Raw genomic sequence first — 20,612 nt, forward strand, 5'->3', positions numbered from 1 at the left:
TAATCTGTCTGTGCAAGACTGATGCTACACTTAAGGACAGCCCTCAATACACTAACCAGTGTCTTCGGAGTCATAGCAAACCAGCAGTAACTCCTTTTGTTCCCACCCAAAAACGTCTTCCTGTCATATAATTTCTCTAGAGTACACCAAGCTTCTGCTGATGTTATATGGGTTTTGTGTTGCTGTTTACTTCCTTCAAGTCACTCCAGGGAAGGTTTAGGTTGGATATTAGGAAATATTTCTTTCCCGCAAGAGTGGTCAGGCACTGGAGCAGACTGCCTAGGGAGGAGGTGGAGTCACCTTCCCTGGAGGTACTCAAAAACATGCAGACATGGCACTTGGCAGCATGGGTTTATGGCCATGATGGTGTTGGGGTGACACCTGGACGCAATCTTAGAGGTCTTCTCCAGCCAAAACAGTTCAATGATTCTGTGACTTGCCTTTACTAGGCACCCCTCAAGTTTTCCCACCATTTGAGGTTTGTTTTGTCAGCTTTATTCCCTGTCCAGATTGATCTACCTGCCCTACTGCTAACCAACAGGGACATAACAACTAGTCTGGATTCCTGGTCTGCAGTCATGTTCATTGAAACAAAACAAGCAATATGCAGCTGATTTACAATCAAAACCAGATAGACTCTCCATCATGTCACCACAAATGTGTTCCAACTGTCAGTTTCCTAGATACAAGAAGTTTTTCTTGAAAAATAAGTTTTTTAACATTGCAGTAATCTATTTCTTAGTTTTCTTCAAAATCACATTTTGTATCTACCAAAAGCTGCTAACTATCAAAAATATAAACCTTCAGAATAACAGTTTTCGGGGGGGGGGGGGAGGGCGCAGCTTTATTCAGTATTTCTCTAAAGATCATGAGATTGCAAACAAGGCTTTTTGACAAGTTTTGTTTTTCTAAACTATCTAATATGAAAAACCAGCCATGAGGCTGCACATTTCTTTTCTGAAAGAGAATAAGACCACAAATCTGCAGCAGAGAGCAGAGGCTTTTCCTAAGCAGTTCATTTTTACTCCAGTTCCCACAATAAGATGCACCAGGATATGCATCTTTTCCAGTAAAAATACCAGAAAACAACATACAAAAAGCAAGATGACAGCATGATATTTAACTCCATCTGGCAACCAGCTCACACCTGCAACAATCCTTGACCCTGAAATCATTGCTGAAAATCAGATGGGTGTTCCTAAGTGCTGTTGGAAATCTATTGTTTCTCTAGGTACAAAACAGAATTCAAGGATGAAGTAGAACTTCCAGGAATGCCTCAACTATCAGATTTGTACTCTGACAAGTGCTGCATAGGTGGATGTCTAGGATGGCTGCTAAGTGTATGAGCTCTTCAAGTGCAAAGAAGAGTTTAAGCACTTGAGATCATTCATATACCAGCCTACAGGGGGGGAATATTGCTCCTGGCTGGCACGACTTTCAGTAATGTTCTATTATCTGTGCCATTCCAGCCTTCCTGTACTGCTGCTACTTAAGCTCACATGAGATCCTATTAGTAGGATAAAACTACTACCAAGAAATATATGAGTGCTCAAGCATAAATAATTTCATCTGAACAAAGATTTGATTTTATTTTTTCTGCTGGCATTAACTAATAGTCTTCTAAGCTAATACTTGTGATAGTAGCAAACTTCATTTTTCTAGTGTCAACTACATTATGGTTACATATTTTGAAGATTAAGCTTGTTAGAAGGTGCATTTACAGCACTCAGAAATGGAAAAGGACTGATCCTTTACCTTTCAGGTATAGCTGCTACTTCCAATATGAAGTGATCATACAGGAAGGCTGCAGAGGGACTTTTATTAAGGATGTCTAGGGGAAATGGTTTCACACTGCAGGAAAATAGGTTTAGACTCCATCTTAGGAAGAAATTCTTCTGTACAAGGGTGGTGGGACTCGTGAATAGGCTGTCCAGAGAGGCTGTGCATGCCTCCTTGGTGAGAGGTGTTCAAGGACAGGTCAGATGAAGCCTTCAACAGCTGAGTCTAGTACCCCTGCCCATGGCAGGGAAGTTGGAGTAGACAATCTTCAAGCTCTCTTCCAATCTAAACAGTACTGTGATTTTATGATTCCATTAATATCCCCAAATGCTTCTGAACATGAAAAAAAAAAAAAAAAAGTTTTTTTCTGAATATAAGTACCAACCTCCACTTAGAAAAAGTAAATATTTAGATGGCTGCAGGTAATTGTACTCATTCATTTGGAGAAAATAATTCTTTGTATTCCAAAAATACCTAACTGTTTTCTCATATGTGCCTCAAATCTCAGATGCAAACAGACAGGGAATTAATCTTATTTTATTATCATTTTAGTATGCTGGTTCACTCACCTAGTGGAACTGAAGAACTAAAAACCAACAACAGAAACATCCCACCACCAAACTAAAATGCAAACCAACAAAGAATTAAACCCTGCACAGGATGAGCCACTCCATGACTGAGCGCAGTCTGGTACTTAGAAGTCTGCAAGGATTATGAATAGGCTCGCAGGTCAGACTGGCAGAAACCCAGCCTTTATCAACTAATAGAATGGTTTAGGTTAGAAAGGACCCCAAATATCCCCTCCAATATCCCTGCCATAGGCAGAGATACCCTCTGCTAGAGCAGGTTCCTCAAGGCCTCATCCAGCCTGACTCTGAACACATGCAGGGAGAGGGCATTCACAACCACACTGGGCAACTTGTTTCTGTGTCTCACTACCCTCTATGTCGATAATTTCTTCCTAATCTGCAGTCTAAATCTCCCTGCCTCAAGCTTCAATCCATTCCCTCTTGTCCTATCAGTACAAACCGCTCTAAAAAGTCCCTCCCTTCAGGTACCTGCTTTAAGGTCTTCCTAGAGCCTCCTCTTCTCCAGGCTGAGCAGCACCAACTCTCTCAGCCTGTCCCCATAGAAGAGGTTCTCCAGCCCTCTGATCATCTTTGCAGCCCCTCCTGGAACCCTTTCAGGAGTTCATTATCCCTCTTATGCTGATGACACTGTAACGGGATTCAGTGCTCCAGGTGAGGTCTCACCAGAGTGCAGGGGCTAAATGACCTTCCCCATCCTGCTGTTCACACAGCTTTTGATGCAGCCCAGCACATGGTTGTCTTCTGGGCTGCCAGCAACCATTACTGGTTCATACTCAGTTTTCCACCAGCTAACATCCCAAGTCCTTGTCTTCAAGAGCACTCTCAAGCCACACCTTGCCCAGTCTATATTTACCTAGAAGATTGGTGCTAAGGATACACGGACACAGTTAAAATTCTCCATCCATTCCAAGGCAACTTAATCTGCCATAGATAACAGGAAAAAAACCCAAAAGATTAAGGACCACTTAAAAATATCCAAATCCTAAAATTCAAACTAATAACTCCACACACTGTCGTAAGAATGTTTTACTGAATTCTGCCATTAAAAGTAGGCCTAAATCCATACTACCTTTTGCATGTATGTTTAAGAATTTGCATCAATCTTATAATGAATCTAAGGTAAAAAGCAAGATCTTAACAGCATTGAAGCAGTAGTAAGATATACTGGTGTGTAGAAAAGAGTGGTTTATAATCTATAATGGATATTGATAAAGGTCACAAAATTCTTAGGGTGTAAAAATGGCTAAAATAAGCTTTTAAGAATTATTTTTTGCATCTTAGCACAGGATATAGTTGAACAACAGAAGTAGCACATTGTTCTGTCAAGGAAACACCTTCTTCAGCACAGACGGGAACTAAGGCTAAAGACAATAAATCTCTGTGCAAGGAGCAAAATGTCTGTATTTCAGCTACATGAACAAAAATGACATTATCCTTGCTTGATTTATGTCAATTACACTTTAAAAGATCCATTAAATTAAAAAAAAAAAAGTCCAAAACCCACTCTGGAGCACTTGGACTGCATGCACCAGCCGCTGTCTTGCCTTTGTTTGTAGCTTGTTGATTGAAACATGTTTTTTTCCAACAAGATGTTTGAATCACTGCCTACATTTTTGAAATTTTCCAGCTCAATTTCCTCTTCTGTTCTCAGCTCAATTCTTCCACCCTGGTGCATCATTAACTACTCACTGGTGTGCCAGTGTGACCTGATTGCAAGAACTTTGGAAAGAATTAAGTCTGGAGTAAGCAATGTATAAATAAGCCTATGTTTTACTTGCATGTTGCTTCCCATCTGCTTTTCATGTTATTCCTTCAGAAGTTTTCCTTGGCCTGTACCTCAGAAAAGGTCCTAGCTAAGCACAGCCTTAAGCTGGTCAGAGCTCTCCAAAGCAGATAGGAGTCAGCTGAGGTAAATAGAGCACCACAGTGTCATTGCCCAGAGGGCTGGTGGAGTCTCCATCTCTACTGTCATTCAAAGCCTGCCAGGACACTGTCCTGTGCAGGCTGTTCTAGGTGAACCTGCTCCAGCAGTAATGTTGGACTAGACTATCTGCAGAGCGCCCTTCTCACCCCTATCACTCTGTGATTGGCCTTGCTTGTGGTCCATATTGATAAGGCTTAATTCTCAGCATAGCTTTACTCAGCTTGAACCATGATATGCAGAACTGCATTCCTGGTATGTACGTAACCATCTTTCCAACACATCATCCCTGCTTGTCCAGTCTGTGACACCAATCCCACACATCACCTGCATTGATCCACTCCTGCTACTGAACAGTATTTCCCTGGCGAACCCATCAGCTCCTTATTCTGAGAAAGACTTCAATATTCCTTGATCAATACCCATCTTGAGATTGCTTTTCCCCTACTCCTGCAAATTGGCATAGCCAATACTGTATAAGTAACCCAAATCCCATTAATCCCTTCTGAAGGTTAGCATCCAAGTTGAAGTAAAATGACTTGGACAATGTTCTAACTTAAAGACAAACGTTCTATGTGCAGTTCACTTTTCTTACAGCATTTAGGATTTAACTGATGACTGCCACCTCTGTCTCTGCATTAAAAAGCAGTATTCACCTTCTGAACATCTGCCTGTCCCAGCATGCTCTCCCTCAGGGCTAATATGCCATTTGAAGATAAGCAGACAAAAAACTTGATGACCTACCATGTAACACCTCCTCCTGCTGTTCACAGTAGGTCTAACACTGCTGCAGAGAAGCATATTGCCACAGGTCACCCCACTGGTCAGTCAAACGTTGTGACTGTGAAGTCACTGAGCCAATGCAGACATTAGTGGTTTACAGCTGCTATTTGTGGGCAACATAATATTTTATATTTCCTTTATCAAATTGGGCAGTTGATTACAGACTCAGTGGAGGGTTTCACCTACAAAATTCTAAACCTAAACATCTAATCTTGGTTGGCTTTCAAGCACATCAGCGTTCCTAAGAACTAATGGAAACCAAGACAGCGTTAAAAGAAATTCTCTCAGTCAGAGCCATGGGTAAAGTTCTACCAGAAAGCTGAATTTAATTTATATTTAACTACAACAAGCACATAACTGCAGATAAATTCATTCTACATACAATTTATAGCGTGCAGAATTCCTGCATTTTGTGTAGTGTGTAAGGCCAAGAAGATCTTAGCTCTTACTCAACACATCTATCTCACCCCACGGATACACAAGCCCAGCTCTTACTCAGCATTTCTCGTTTAGATAATATTGTCTCATCATCTAAGAAAACCTCATTAAAGAATTCTACTGTCAGCAGCACAGTTGGTATCACTCACAAAGAAACTGAAACTCATCTACATGACCTTCAGTAAGGTTTTGGGTATGATGTCACATCTGTCAATCTATTTCTCTTTTGGGCATAAAGCATGTTAGGGACAATGAAGGTGCAGTAGCAGCTTTACTAAAGCAGACATGGACGGAATTATTTCAGTGAGAGTAGAAACAGGAATTGGACTACAATGGTGCAAGACATCATGAAAATGAGTTTGGATGAACTATTAAAGCTATTAAACTGCTCAAAAACATGTCCTGCTACATCCTAATAACAATTTAATTCAATACATATTTTGTAGATGTTGAAGACTAAGTCACACAATATATACACATACTACAAACAGCAATGCTTGGAGCAACTGGACCAAATCCTGTTTCATAGCAAGAATTCCTCTGAATTACTTCATCTTTCATTCTTCTCTAAAAACAATCTAGCGAACTTCAGAGAGACTTTTAAATGTTTGAAAGCACCAGCACTCTCTGGAGCATGTCATTATGCAGCTTCAAACAGCATTAGAGGCGCACAGACTTCCTTTGTTGCATGACTTATATTTCAGTTGATAATTACTCCATTTGGCCACTCAACTCTTCCAAAACATCCGGATGCTGTTCTCAATCTCCACCCTCTTCCTTGGACTGTAAAGTTTATGACTTGAGAAGTAAATCCACTTGGTACTGAGCACTAAATGCTCCTGACTGCTAGATTCACATACCTTGGCAAATACACACACTCATCTTGAATAGCTCTGAGTCCACATTTCCCTAACAAACAAATTCAGAATTGAGTTTGACAGCACATCATCACCACTACAATAAGCATTACAACTCTTACCAAAGAGCCAGTAACAAAGGCAATCAGATGCTGGATTCCTGCAACAATCTTCAAATCAATAATTCAATGCTCACATATAAATAAAAACTCCTTATACAAAATCAAAATCCTTTTATATACAAGGCTACCAAAATGCAAACTAGCACCAAGTTCTTATCACTCAGATGTCACTATCTGTTCAACCCCCTATGCACTATTGTTTCCAAGACAATCCAAACTTTGAGGTCTCATCACAGATGTGAGTCTTGAAGTCTTGAACATGCTCAAGTGAATTCCTGAACTCTCCCAAGACTACAGAGTTGTGGTAAATCAGCTGCCCTTTTTGGAGCTAGCACTGGTTGCCCAATTCTGCTTTTCCAGGCACACAGTCAAAAGGCTTACTAAAGTATAAAACCCTGTTAGCTCTCAGTACAACTGCCTAATGAGTTTGTTTTTCTCCATCTGAGGTATGGGTGCTGCACAAGTTCACAGGCATGTATGCACCTTTGGCCAAACAGTCTTCTAGCAAGTGGTCTATTTGCAGTTAGACAAGGTTCCACTTAATGTTTTTTTTCTAAGTTAGATTTTTTCCTAACCTGGAAAGTCACCAGGCACCAATTCTAAACCTGTTAGATTCTGGTTAGTAAACAAGTTGTTAGAATTCAGTTCTCCTTCTAGAACAAACACAATTATTTGAATTTGGTTAAAGCTAATCACTGTCAATAAGAGTTGGAGCACAACAAAGTTATCCACTCTTTCAGACAACATTCAAATGCCCACCTGGCAATCACAGAAGCATTCCTAACAACAGTCAGGGTCATCACTCACATCCAGTAATTTCATGGCCATAGGTAACCTGGCATCTCAGCCAAACCTCATGAATTTCACCAGTGCACGTTAGGTTCTGAACTACTGGAAAGCAGCTCTGTAGAAGCATCTGGACAAGTTCCCCAGAAGGCAGCAATGTGCCCTCACGGTGAAGAAAGCCAACAGTCTTCTGTGGTGCATTAAGAAGAGCATATCCAGCACATCAAATGAAGTTCTTCCCTCTACCCTGCTGTGGTGAAGCTGCGCTTTGCACTACAGTGTTCAGTTCTGAGCTCCCCAGTTCAGGAAGGACAGGGAACTACTGCAGAGAGTCCAATGGAGGCTACAGAGATAGTGAATGGACCAGACCATTTCTCTTGAGATGAGAGGCTGAGACAACTGGGGCTGTTTAGCCTGAAAAAGAGAAAACTGAGAGAGACTGTTCTAAATGTATATAAATATCTAAAGGTCATGACAATGGGGCTGGACCCTTTTTAGTGGTGCCCAGTGTAAGACAAGGGGCAACGAGTACAAAGTAGAACACAGGAGGTTTTACCTCAACTTAAGTAGAAACTTCTTCACTTCATCAATCCATTTGTTAGATAGGAAGACATTACACAAATGGAAATATAAAAGGAGTATAACCTGCTATCTAAGGAGAGGGGAATCTAGAGCACTAGTTGCAACTTCATTCAAGTCCTCAGACATTTGTTCATTTATATTAATGAAGAACTCTGTAAGAGCAGCAGAGAAATTGCATTACTTGAAAAATTAACTGCCATACACTTCAAAAGGCAGGTCTTACTCGAGTTACACAGCACTAGGATTCTTCCCTGTCCAACTGTTTCGTAAGGTATGTATTTGTAGTCATAGAATTTCAAACAGGAAAGTTAGCTTCTGTTCCTGCTACTGGCTACCACAGTCCAGTTCAAAGCAATACACATTTGTGTCACGTTTGGGACAAACAAATCAGCAGAAACACCAATACTCTGAAAAAACCCCCTTGATTAAGCCAATACCCCATGTTCAACAGGGAAGATGCATTTCTCTTCACCTCAGTTTTCTCTATTTTCCAACAAGGGATGTATGAAATTTTGATGTCACACAGAAAAATGCACTGGCAAATAAACATCTCAGCCCCCTAAGAGCCAAACAGGTCAGAATGCAACACACTATCTAGAGCTCACATCAAAAACAATCTCAGCTAGGACACAATTCATGGAGGCTCCAACAATTCACAACTAGAAGAAAAATCATTTCCCCACACATTTATGAGCAATTGTTCTGAGGACATAGTAGACATTCCTTGATATGATAAATTCATCGTACAACCCCCAAAGCATTTATTTTAAATGATAAATCAGCTTGGCAGTAGCATTCAAAACGTGGGAGCTAAAATTCAAGTGATAACAACTGAATCCAGATTCCTGAATCTAAAGTTACTGATATTTTTTGTTTGCCCAATTCCTCCAAATAACTCAAGCAGCACACATTCTTGGGAAACAAGGCGTTCATTGTCTTGCCATTATACCACTAAAGGACTCTGCCGATGCAAACCACCTGCTAGGATGACAGCTGAGTCATCTCTTTAACATTTTCCTGTTTGGTTTGTTTTCCCAGCCCCCAAGCACCATGCAAGGTAACCATGAGCACAAACACACACACCTGAGCTGAAAGGAACAGGCTTTTTCACAGGTAAGTTAACCATTCACTTGGCTAGCTACTGCACTCCACAAGTTAGTCATGAGGGGTATCTTCTTGACTTTGATGAAAGCTACCTGCCAAGTTAGAGGCAAAAGGTCCTTCAGTACAGCCCTCCCTTCTTTACAACAACTTTTCTTCTGAACTGGGATCAAGCTAACAACCATAATCATGAAAAGCAGAAAAATCTATTCCCATCTGTGAATGCATCCATAGAGTAGCTTTTGACTAGCCTTTGTAGTCCTTGCACATTCGGCATCTGCTGCACTATTTTAACTGTTTTCCAAGATTTTTACAATGGGTTTAATCTGTCTTTAATGGGTAAGGACTGCCACTAGCCTCTTAACCTTAAATGAGTAGAATTCCCTGTAGAAAGCACTTGGCAATTCTCATATGCCTTCAATCCAAGAACTTCAAAGTTACTATGATAAACTACTCAATTATAACACTACCCTGAAGCCCTCTGGCAGCACAATCTGCATATCTTCATATTTAATACATTTTCATCTCAACTTTTGCAATGCAGGAAATAAAGTCCTGGGACTGGATTTTATGAAAAACACAAATTCCACTACTTTCCAAATCACTTGGGCAAGTATGAACATCACTTGGAAAGGATAAATCATGTTCAGCTGAAGCAATTTTTTTTTTAAAACAAGATGGTATATGCTATCCCTCTATATAAGAGGGTTTTGGGTTTTTTTTTGGTTGGTTTATTTGTTTCATTTTGGGTGTTTGTTGTTTGTTTTTTTTTGGAGGGGGGGAGTGGGATGTTTTTTTGGTAGTTTTTTTTCATTTTTAAGGTCATTATTTCTTCTTGAAACAAACAATTGACTTTGTAAAGGAGGATGAGAACTTTTTTTTTAACTGACTTGTAGTAAGGCTGGTACTTGAAATAGTTTGCATCATCTACTTCAACAGAAACAAACCAACAAAAAATTGCAGGCCTTCCACCTAGGAGAAAATAAGGCCATGTAACTATTACAGGTAGGGCATTGCTTAACCAAGGAGCTGCTTTGTGGCACATTATCTTGAAGTGCCATGCAGTCACAAAACATCAGCTGCCCTTGGAGCAGTGAAGGCCACCCTTGATCACGCTGTACCAGCAAGAGTGTAACCAGAAGGGTTTAAGAATGCAAAGGAGCTGACTAACTTCTTGTATTTAAGATTTGTGACAGTCTATCTACAATACAGTATCAACTTTCGGGCTCTCCAATGCAAAGGATACACTGGAGAGAGCCAAACAAAGGGACAGAATCAGGAAGGTATGGCACAGGACATAGGCTGAGGCTATGAAATGGGGCTTATTGAGCTAAAATAAAAGGCTAAGTGGAGATCTTACTGCAGTCTAAAACTACTGTAGCAGGTCGAAGAATATAGGCTCCCTCTTCCAATCTGCAGTAAGATCAAGTCATATGTGTAAAGCACATCAGTTGAGAGAAAACAAGCCCTGCCACAGGCACCAGTTCTTGAAAGGATTCTGAGCTCTTGTGCATGGTTCAGGAGCAAGCAACACTGGGATCCAGTAACTTGATAGCGTTTGCGATCCATGTTCAACCACAAAAACAACAAACCTACAACTTGGCATTTAATAATAGTTGTTGGACAGCACCTCGTGTACAACATGGAATAGTTTCAGTCTCCAGAATTATTTGAATACTAATTAAACAGCCACCCAGTAGCAGGAATGAATGAATTGCGTGCTGCAGCCCATCATACTTCTGTAGCACACCTACACCATACACCTTTTAAACAAAAAAAATTAGATCATTCTGATTACAGAAAGCTTTTGAGTATGACTCAGTCTGTTTTCCTTCTGTTTGAACAATGAGAAAACTGATCTTAGAGGTTAAATGCCCTAATTTTGTGAATAAACTCTCCATTCTTGAGCCCATTAGAGTAGTGCTTAGTTAATAACCCACATTAAGTGTCCAAATGATCTGGAACTGCTTGCAGGCAACACACTTCTGCCCTCGCTCCTCTAAAAATCAGAAAAATTACTTGGCAAAATACTTAAGCGTTAAAAATCACCAAGGAAAAAAAAGCAAACTACCTTTTGCAACTTGTGCAGTGACTGAATTGCCCATTGAACAGTGTGCTGAGTGTGCTGTTGAAAGGCGTACCTGAGAACTGTGGAAAGCAGAAAAATGGACAGAGGAACTCAAGGGCTCTCTTCCAAGGAAATGAGTGTTTGTCTCAGGCTGCAGGAACTCCTAACTAGTTATTAGTTTGCAGGTTTTATTACATAGAAAGGAAATGTCATGCTTGCAGAATAACTGTACATTTTGTGCTCACATGTCCTTCACTTCTGTCCTCAAAATTCTGTAGCTACACTTCATGTGCTCCAGATGTCACTTGGTAGTGTCATCTGTGCCAGTGTGAGAGACAGAGAGCCTGTAGGAAAAACAAAACAAGTCAAGAGGTTGTACTGGCACAATCCCATGTGCCAATACACAAATACAAAGCTTATGAAACCAGAAAGAAGGGTGAATATCTTGACTACAAATGCAGAAATACATCACCACTGGATGGGACACCGCTTGTATTCATGGCTGTGTTCAGTGATGACTGAATGCAGGGTTCTCAGTAAAGACAAAGAACAGGAGAAAGACAGACCATCCTTCATGGGAAGGAACAGCTCAAATTTATGAAGCTCCCCGATGGCTCAAGTGAGAGTCCCACTGAACATGCAGGTCTGAATCAGAGAAGTCAGTGGAGGTGACAGGGCACAGGAGTTTGTTACTAATCAGCCACTCAGGGTCAATGAAAGAGTAACACTCCTCTAAGAAATGTGAGAAAGTGTCCAGATCATAGATCCTGGTTCTTACAAGGAACTTGGATTTACCTTTCTTGCTGGCAAAGTCAGCACAGGGACAAACAATCAAGTCAGGAGATTTCCAAAAGGCATCAGACAACTTCCTAAAACAGATGTTAGATGAACCAACCATGGATTACATTTTCCTCTGCTACTCACTAATGATGCAGTAGTTGAGGGTAGGATTTTCAGTAGAAGCCTGGCTTAACCGATCCTGAAACAATGCCATTCAAAATGCTGAGGGATGTGAAGTGGGCAAAGTATCACACACCTCAGACTTTAAGAGAGCAGAAATATTTTTTGCAGAATTCTGGAGCTCTTCAGTATCCAGAGGACGGATGTGAGACATCCTGTAGAAAACAGCTTAGAATGACCTTAGCACAAAACCATGAGCAGCTGTATCACAATACATCACCTTGGCTAAACAGCAATCTCATGGCTGAGCTCCAGTGCAGAAGAGAACTCAGAGTGCACAGGAGTAGAGAAACATTGCCCAAATGAGTGATGCAGTGACCATAAAATGTGAGATGTTTATAAAACAATCAACCTTGTAATGATTAGGGCAGTTAAGTTGTGGAACAGACTGCATATAGGTGCTGCGGTTTTCAAGACTCAACCGAACCAAGGCCTCTGTAACTTGGTCTCAATTCCACATTGACCCTCCTTCCTGCAGGGACTAGGCTAGGAGATCTGCAGTCCCTTCCAACCTTAAAGCTTCCATGATTTTACTTTCTCCACAAAATACTTGTTCACTGGGGAGAAAAGGGATTAGAAGAAAGCTTTAAAACCTGAAGCACAGGGAAATTATAGAAACTACAGTTGCTAGAGAAACATGATTTAACATGGACAAAGCCAGGATGTGCTCATAATAAAGAGAAAGAAGCACAGTACTGTGTCATAACAGCACCATTTTCCTTCATATACAAAACCCCAAGGCTGTATATCCAAAACCTTCCATTTTTCACTCATTTCCTTTCAATTCTTGGCTTTAAGCATTACAACTTAACTCCTATAACTGTAGCACATCTTTCCCAGACAATAGCATCAGCAGGTTGATACAAACACCGTTACTGTCTGTACAACTGTCTGTAGTGTGGTTACTTCAGGCCAGTGCTATTCCAAAGACCAAGCACATGTACAGGTAGAAATGAAACAAAGATTCTTTAAGCCATGCTGTCACTCAACCAAATAGAAAAGTAACACCGGGATAGGAATAGATATGTGCCAGCACTTAAACATTCATCACTTACGGACTTGAAAGGTTCAAATGAATTCACATTCACTGACTCAAAGAGTAATACCTTCTAAACCAATGTAAAAGATAAACTCTGACAACTGACTATCAGAAAAGTCTTCTGAGAATTATGAGCCTTCTTCAGAGTTCATGTCATTCCTACAATTTAAGGCAAAAACTTATGTAGTCCCCAAATTGTCATTTCTCCAGCATGTTTAATGATAATTTAATGCTAAGGACTTCTAGAACAGAATGTAATGAAGCAAGAAACAAGGACTGATGAAAAAGACTATTTCTCATGAGCTTTTTTGTCACTCTGACATTTCTACATGCTTGTCGTTCTTTGTCAGTTTTGGGTTCTTTTAGTTCCTAACACAATCACAACAGGCTCATCTGGGGGGAAATAAAAGGCAACACAAAACAGGGCATATAAACTTCAACAAAATACACACTGCTGCCTTCCACAGAGACAGTACCTGATGTTTGCATTTAAGCTGTATTTCACTTCCCCATGTGGTATACAACTGAACACAACCCAGTGAAGAAGCAGCGACTTGATTAGATGCTCCTCAATAACACAGAAAACTGAGGTTCAGGCCTTGAATTATCTCACACCTGCTCCTGACTGCTGTAGAGTCTTAATGACTCGTGGAGAAGTTCTACCCACAAACAAATCATTTTAGTGAAGCCTGGCATGAAAATCAATCCTTGATGATTTCACCTTCTTGCTCACTTCAAGACATGTACAGACTAGAAGGTCTTTGCAGAAGATCTTTTCCTGGAAAGGTAATAGAAGTCTTTGGATTTGGGGTGTTTTTGTTGTTGTTCAGGTTGGGTTTTTTTAATTTAACAAGCATCTAGTTTCACCAAACCTATCCCTTCTAAGAAGCATCATAGTGAGTATTCATGTCCACCATAGCCACTAACAAAAAGATTATGCTAAAAAGCTGCAGTAAAAGAGCAGTTTTAACATGTAAAAAGCAAATTTTCAAGAAAGCTGTGTATTGCCATGACCAAATTACCATTGCAGTTATTACAACCACAAGCAATTTTCTTCTTTCTCAAGCAGATATCCACCTTTCCTGTCCATCCCTGTCCTCCTCCAACTTTTGGTTTTCAACAGCTTGCTGGAGTGAAGCTGAATTGATTGCATAATGTTTGCTGAAGGCACACAAAACTCAAGTTTTTCTAAACAGGTCTGGCTCACAGATTTGATGTTTCAAGTTACTGAAACTACTCATGCTTATAAAACCACTTTACACTAAGCCTTTTATATACTTAAGAACTATAAAAGAACAACCTTGGGAAAAAAATATTTATTCTATAACATGAAGTTAACATCAGCTGGGAATAATTCATTTTCAACTTCTAAAAAACTTCAGAAGCAATTAGCTACAAAACTTTCCAAGCCAATAAGGAAACAAAATATGAAAACAAAAAAGCCAAACAACCCTGCTAAAATCCATATAGCTCTTTTGATTGCTCCTTATCATTTGCTGTCTTTTCATATGTTATCTATTAAAATTCACAATTCTGAAGGATCACTGCCCTGTTTCTTATACTTTCACATTCTTATCTGAAAAGCTTATAGCCAGATGTGTGTTTTCATCTCACTCTGAAGAGCCAGCCTTTGCCTTAGGGTTTCATTTCTTGGTATCTACTTCCACTTCTGGCAAACAAGTTTTCTTTGCTCAAGAATTTGACTTCCGTGGTTTGTTTCACCCTTTCGTTCTTGTCTCCAGCTTACCTCCCGACTGCATTTATTCAGGCATTTCAGAAATGCACAATTGCTTCCCTGTACCATTTCCTTACAATGACTTCTTTTTTTAGCTTCCCAGCTATATTCTTACAACACCATCTCTAACCAGCTCTACTACTTCCAGGGGCTGAGCCAGCTAGCCTGGTCTCATCAGTCTACATGTATTTCAAGAGCTTGTGACCCAGAAATTCCCACCTCACTAAGTGATGTTGTAACCACCAAGCAAAAATGTTTCATCCAGCTTTTCCCCAAATCAGCACTTGAAAAAAATGTACTTAATGACTCCCCAGCCTAAACAAACACATCACACTGATGAAAGATAAATTTTGGGGAAATACATAAGCTGAGGTCCCACTAAAGTCCAAACAAAACATGCTTTATGACTAACAGGAAGGCACATGGCAGTTGAACCACTTTCAGGATGCAGCTTTTTCTTGCTCTAATTTCAGAGTCTTGAAGAATGCAACTCTTGTAATAAAACGTCTCTGTATCATACCTGCATGTCTGTATGTGTGGATGACCAGTACACACGTATGCAGAAACTGATTTTCATGGGCTGCATGTCATATGACCATATTTGTTATGTGCTTTATATACTTTGTATTATATTCCAAACCACAAAGAACAGGCAATCAAACTTTGGCAGACAAGGATTCTGTGCTGTTTGCTATTTCCTCATGGTAAGGGAAACAAAACCCATTAATGTAAAGCTAAATTACATTCTTACATAGAGCTCTAGGTAACAACTGGGAATTTCTTTGGTCATCAGTCTGGGACAAGACAACATGTCCCAAGGAGCGCTATTATAAAACACCACACAAATTCCATCCAGTTTAGGATGAATTTTCTGGACTCTTTAAAGAAAAACTGCAGTTAAGAATTTGAATCTTTTCTGCTTTGGGCGAAGTTGTTTGTGGAAAAAGCTTTTCCAGGGCAAGTTTTTTTTAGATAGGTCAGTGCTACATAATATACTAAAATACATCTACTGATAATACTATGAACCATTTTCCCTGAAGTACTTCGACTTCAAAATCTGCTCAAGTATCTGTATAAGTGCTCATTACTCAACAGTGCACACAGACAAAATGCCAGTGTGAACACAAGTAGGACAGTTTGGCTTAACTGACTTAAAGCATCTACTATGACCTAAAAGAAAGCCTAAGGTCCACAACTCACTGTCTGTATCTTTTGGAACTGTCAAGGTTATTTATTAGAGTCCCCTAACAACACTGGCCAGTAATACCTTTCCATCTGCTAATGCACGTATTTGGTACAAGTTAGCTAACACAGTCCTTATAGCCACAGCAAAGGAAAAAGGCCAAGTGAGCAAACAAAGATTAATAAATAGTCCTCTAACTACTACTATGCACAAAAATGCACCTATGCTTCAGCTTTCAGCATGTCATTGCCATAATAGCCAAATGCTTATCTTGGGAAACATCTCATGAGAACGTTCATTCATGTGCTCTGCCCCTCCACACCTCCCCCCAGCCAAGCAGCCAGCTTTGACAGAATCCAGCTCTTGCAAAAAAAGCTGGGAGACAAATATTAAAAAGTCTGTTTTGCAGTGCTGTGATTTGGAAGATGAGAACCTCAGCTCCACTCATGTCAAATCTGCCATCGTGTCTGTTGGCAGCTTGAGGCACCTCTACGGTGGCTCAGGATTTCACAGAACAGCTTCAAATGGAAGCAACCTCCCCATTATTGGGCAGGGACACCTCTCAACTAGTCCTGGTTGCACAAGGCCTCATCCAACCTGGCCTTCAACACCCACAGGGAGAAGGCATCCACAGCCTTTCTGAGCAATCTGTTCCAGAGTCTCACCACTCTCATACTGAAGAGTGTCTTCCTGAGATTGATTTCTTCATGTTAAGCTTTGTACTAATGTCTCAAAGCACTTTCAGCAAGAGAATGAAGACAAGCACCTGAAACAGTAAAGATAGGTACAGCCAGCACAGTCCTCAACACCTAACTTGCACTACACATTTGTAATTGATATCACAATACTCAATTTCAAACTTTGCAAAGCCACCTCTTTTCCTTCAGAATGTGGGCAGTTCCTCCCACGTAAGAGCATCAAAATGGCAGAAAAACCAATTCTACCACAAAAGGAGTTCACCACCATCCTCCCCCACTTTCCACAGGCACCTTCAGAGGCTGTTAAAATGGGTTACTGATCTTCAAATCATTAACCTTCAGAGCAGTTTATCCCTCCACTTACATGGAGCCCTGGCTGAAAGAGAACCAAACAACCATGACTGTGGAAGTAGACACAGAAAGTGTTCTCAAAAACCACTGGCAACTGACTTGTCTTACTCTTTTGAGTGACTGCCTGTGTATACATTCACAGCATAATGTCACTGCAGCGTCCCCACACAAAAGAAAAGGGTCAGAGTCTCTCTGACTAAACAATTAAACACATGACTGCTAAAAGCCTTGCACTTCAAACTGGAATTGACCACAGGTCCACATGGCAGCCAGTGAAGTATCCATGATACGAATGCTATTTCCCAAAATTCTCAGTGTTGCTTGCACTCTAAATACATTTAATAGGTGCTTCAGGGTCTTCATTATTACCATGACACTGCATCCACAGGGCTGATTGTTCACCATGCAACTGAAGCAGAGAGGCACCCATATGGACCTTTCTGCAAGAAGCACAGAGGGCTTTCCTAGTAGCTCCTTTGGACTTAAAAAATTAAGACTTGTTTCTTCAACAGTACTGCAAGCTTTCAGGAAAGCATAGGTAAAAGTGTGTGGGTGAGAAATGCAAACTCGGACATCTACTCAAAATTTCACATTGCTTGGTAGAAGGTCAAGACAAGACCAGCTTTGAAACACTGAGTTTTCTTCCTCATTTTAACTGAACTGATGTTTATTGAAAATGCTTCCTTCACCGGTGACAGACAGGGAAAGACTACAGACATCCCTTAAAATGATTTCCACCTGAGGGACAAAATTAAATCCAGGTCCCAGAAAAATAAGCAACTCGCACATCGAAAGGTAAAAATCTAATTAAAAGCTCCAGAAATCTATCAATCACAGGATTAAAAACATATATTGCAGCCAAACAGATGGTGTCAAATCGAGATACAAGACAAATTTATTCTGACAGAGACAACTGACAGACCAGATTCAGTTGGGGTAGGAGAAAAAAAAAAGGCAAGCTGAAAATAACTGTCAAAGAGGTAAGAATCAGCCTCTTAAACTCCCTTTTCTACAGAGATGGCCCTAACTTACCTAAAACTTGCTTTGAGTACTAGACCTCAGGCCTGTTCTCCTCATGTAAATGGGTAGATGCATCTTTTGTGTAGTTAGTACTGTCAGAAAAGACAGTCAGTTGCTAACAATGACATTTTTCAATGAGAAAGGAGTAGTTCTTGCCAGTGATGAGAGCCTGTCAAGATCTTAAATGATATATCTGACCAGATAACACTGAAAACAAGTTTGAAAACAGACACAGCATCACAGATCTCCAGAAAGAAGAAATCAGGAACATATGGACAGTCACCTGAAGAAATCTTTGCCACATTATTTCTAGTCATTCTCTGTGACACTGCAACGTTATTTTCCTTAGAAAAGCTTTTCCATTTGAAGGCCTCCCTAGCTTTTCTTCCCAAAGTTATATTGACTCCTTCCTTAATCACCTTAAGTTAGGAACTTCCTTGTCTCAACTTGAGGACAAACAACACTACTTAGTCTTCCAGAAGTGCAACATAAGCCAACAGGAAAAGGTAAGTCCTTTAGGAAGCTGTGGAACTGCAACACAGAGGATGCAGATGTTGATTCCTACAACCCCCATCAGAAAGCCAGCTCAAGTTAAGACCAATACATGACCTCCTCTTGCACTGGGGAAGCATACTTGCTCAGTCACACTCTCTCCCCGCTCATAGACTATCCACAGCTGTAAAGGGTTTCAAGACTGAGCCAGAGAAATTATTTACCTGATCCAGTATGTGTCTTAAGTTGCAGAGGGCAAACAGGTGAAACACCCAAGAGGTACTAGGTTACTTATGAAGAACTGTCCACAAGCTCTTCCTGAGGTTAATGCAACATTTGATGTAATTCTGCAGCTGCAGACACAGTGAATCTTACAGTAAGATGTAAGTCCAGCAGGAGACCTGCCCCCCATAAAAGACATTAGAGAGTCTGCTGTAGTGAAGTACCTCATAAGGCCACAGGCACTTCCACACACAAAAAAGGCTCCAGAGATCAGTCGTTCTGCACTGGAAAGGGCCAGTTATGTTTCTGCAGTGACAAGACCAATGGCTTCTATTCTTTGTCTTTGTTCAGGAGTAATTAAATCTAACCAAAGTAAAATTGATCCCACTAAACCACCACCAGACAAAAAGATCTTCATTCTCAAAGATCAGCTGCATCAGTCAAGGGAAATGAAGCACTGTGGGCACCATAAGAACTGGATCAAGAATTCTAGAAAAACTAAGCTTCCAGTCATTCGCACACTTCAGATCCTGACAGGGAACACGTTCCAATTTAAGGCTTACCAACAGTCTCCCCGGTAAACAAGCTCAATTTTTAACATACAACAGCTGACACTTACTCAGTATCCTTACTAGAGCCAAGTATTTTTCCCTTACCAATTTTACAACTCTGAGCATCTTGCGAGATTTCTATGTGTAAACCATTCCCATCCGGCTCTGTGGAAGCTGAGGAACAGCCAAGACTACTGAGATGCACACAACAAATTGTATCATATGTTAATATCCATACAGGATGGGTTATTTTTGTTTTAGCCATAACTAGAAATGCATGAACTAATGAAACCAAAACGTTCTGCAGTGACATTCTAAAAGGCTATTGATGACATTCACTTGAATGTCAAATGACTCCACAGCAATCAGCTCAGAAGTGACAACACAAGGATTTTTACACATACACTGAAAAGAAAAAGATTTACTGGGTTTTGGCCTCCAGTCATGCAACCCAATAACACAGGTAAGCTATACCAGCTTTGGTACACACTTCCCCAAACTCACACACTCACAAATTCCATAGGAAAAAAAACTAACACTCATCATCTGTATTTGAGGACTTGGTAAAAGACAACAGCTGTACTTTTCTGAGGCAGCTTTCCTTTCACCTAATTCTGCATGAAGGAAGAGAACAGTCTCAGAGCAACTCATTAAAAAATTCTGCAGCAAGTAGTCTGGTCTTTTTGATCTCAGAAATTTGCACAAAATTGTGCAAATAAAAACAGACAGCATGACAAGGCCACTATTTACTTCTGTAGCTACCAAATTACAATGGTTAACTTCACCCTCCTTCCTGCTTCCATCACTTCAAAATGAGGTAACTAATTTAATAGTGCCAGGCTCTCATCCTACCCAAGTACATGACAATGTCCAGTCAAGCACAAGTATTCAAGTAAAAGGGAAAGATCCAGATTAAATCAAGCAATTCAATCAAGTTTTCCCAGGATCAGACCTCTGAGAGCAAGGTCTTTGAAGCTAAAGCCATGTCTGTCTACTTACCGACACATGACCTAGGAAAAACAAACAAACAAAAAGGTTCCGTGTAAGGTTTTGGAGACTATTACTACATACACAAATGAGTGGTGATCCCTAGTGGAAAGAAAGCTTGACACACAGATTGTCAGTGTAAAAGCCAGCATAATTACATTTGCATGTGTTTAACATTGCATTCTTCAGGAACATGGAAGCATCCAAGACAGAAGCTGAGATTTAGTTTGGAGACAAAAATCAACGAAGTCAAAGACTTACTACAAGCCAGTGCAACTTCAGCAGCTATATGCACCTAGGCCAAAAACATCATAGTAATATATTTGTATAACTGAAATCCCAGACCA

General features: G+C 40.4%; 1 protein-coding gene across 3 annotated transcripts in view; it reads right to left on the minus strand.

Moving 5' to 3' along the window:
- SLIT3 (slit guidance ligand 3) overlaps positions 1-20,612 on the minus strand; it is a 525,031-nt gene that overhangs the window by 469,083 nt on the left and 35,336 nt on the right. The window lies entirely within an intron of this gene.

The sequence above is a fragment of the Pogoniulus pusillus genome, chromosome 22 (genome assembly GCF_015220805.1).
Source record: "Pogoniulus pusillus isolate bPogPus1 chromosome 22, bPogPus1.pri, whole genome shotgun sequence".
In the NCBI taxonomy this organism is placed as follows: Eukaryota; Metazoa; Chordata; class Aves; order Piciformes; family Lybiidae; genus Pogoniulus; species Pogoniulus pusillus.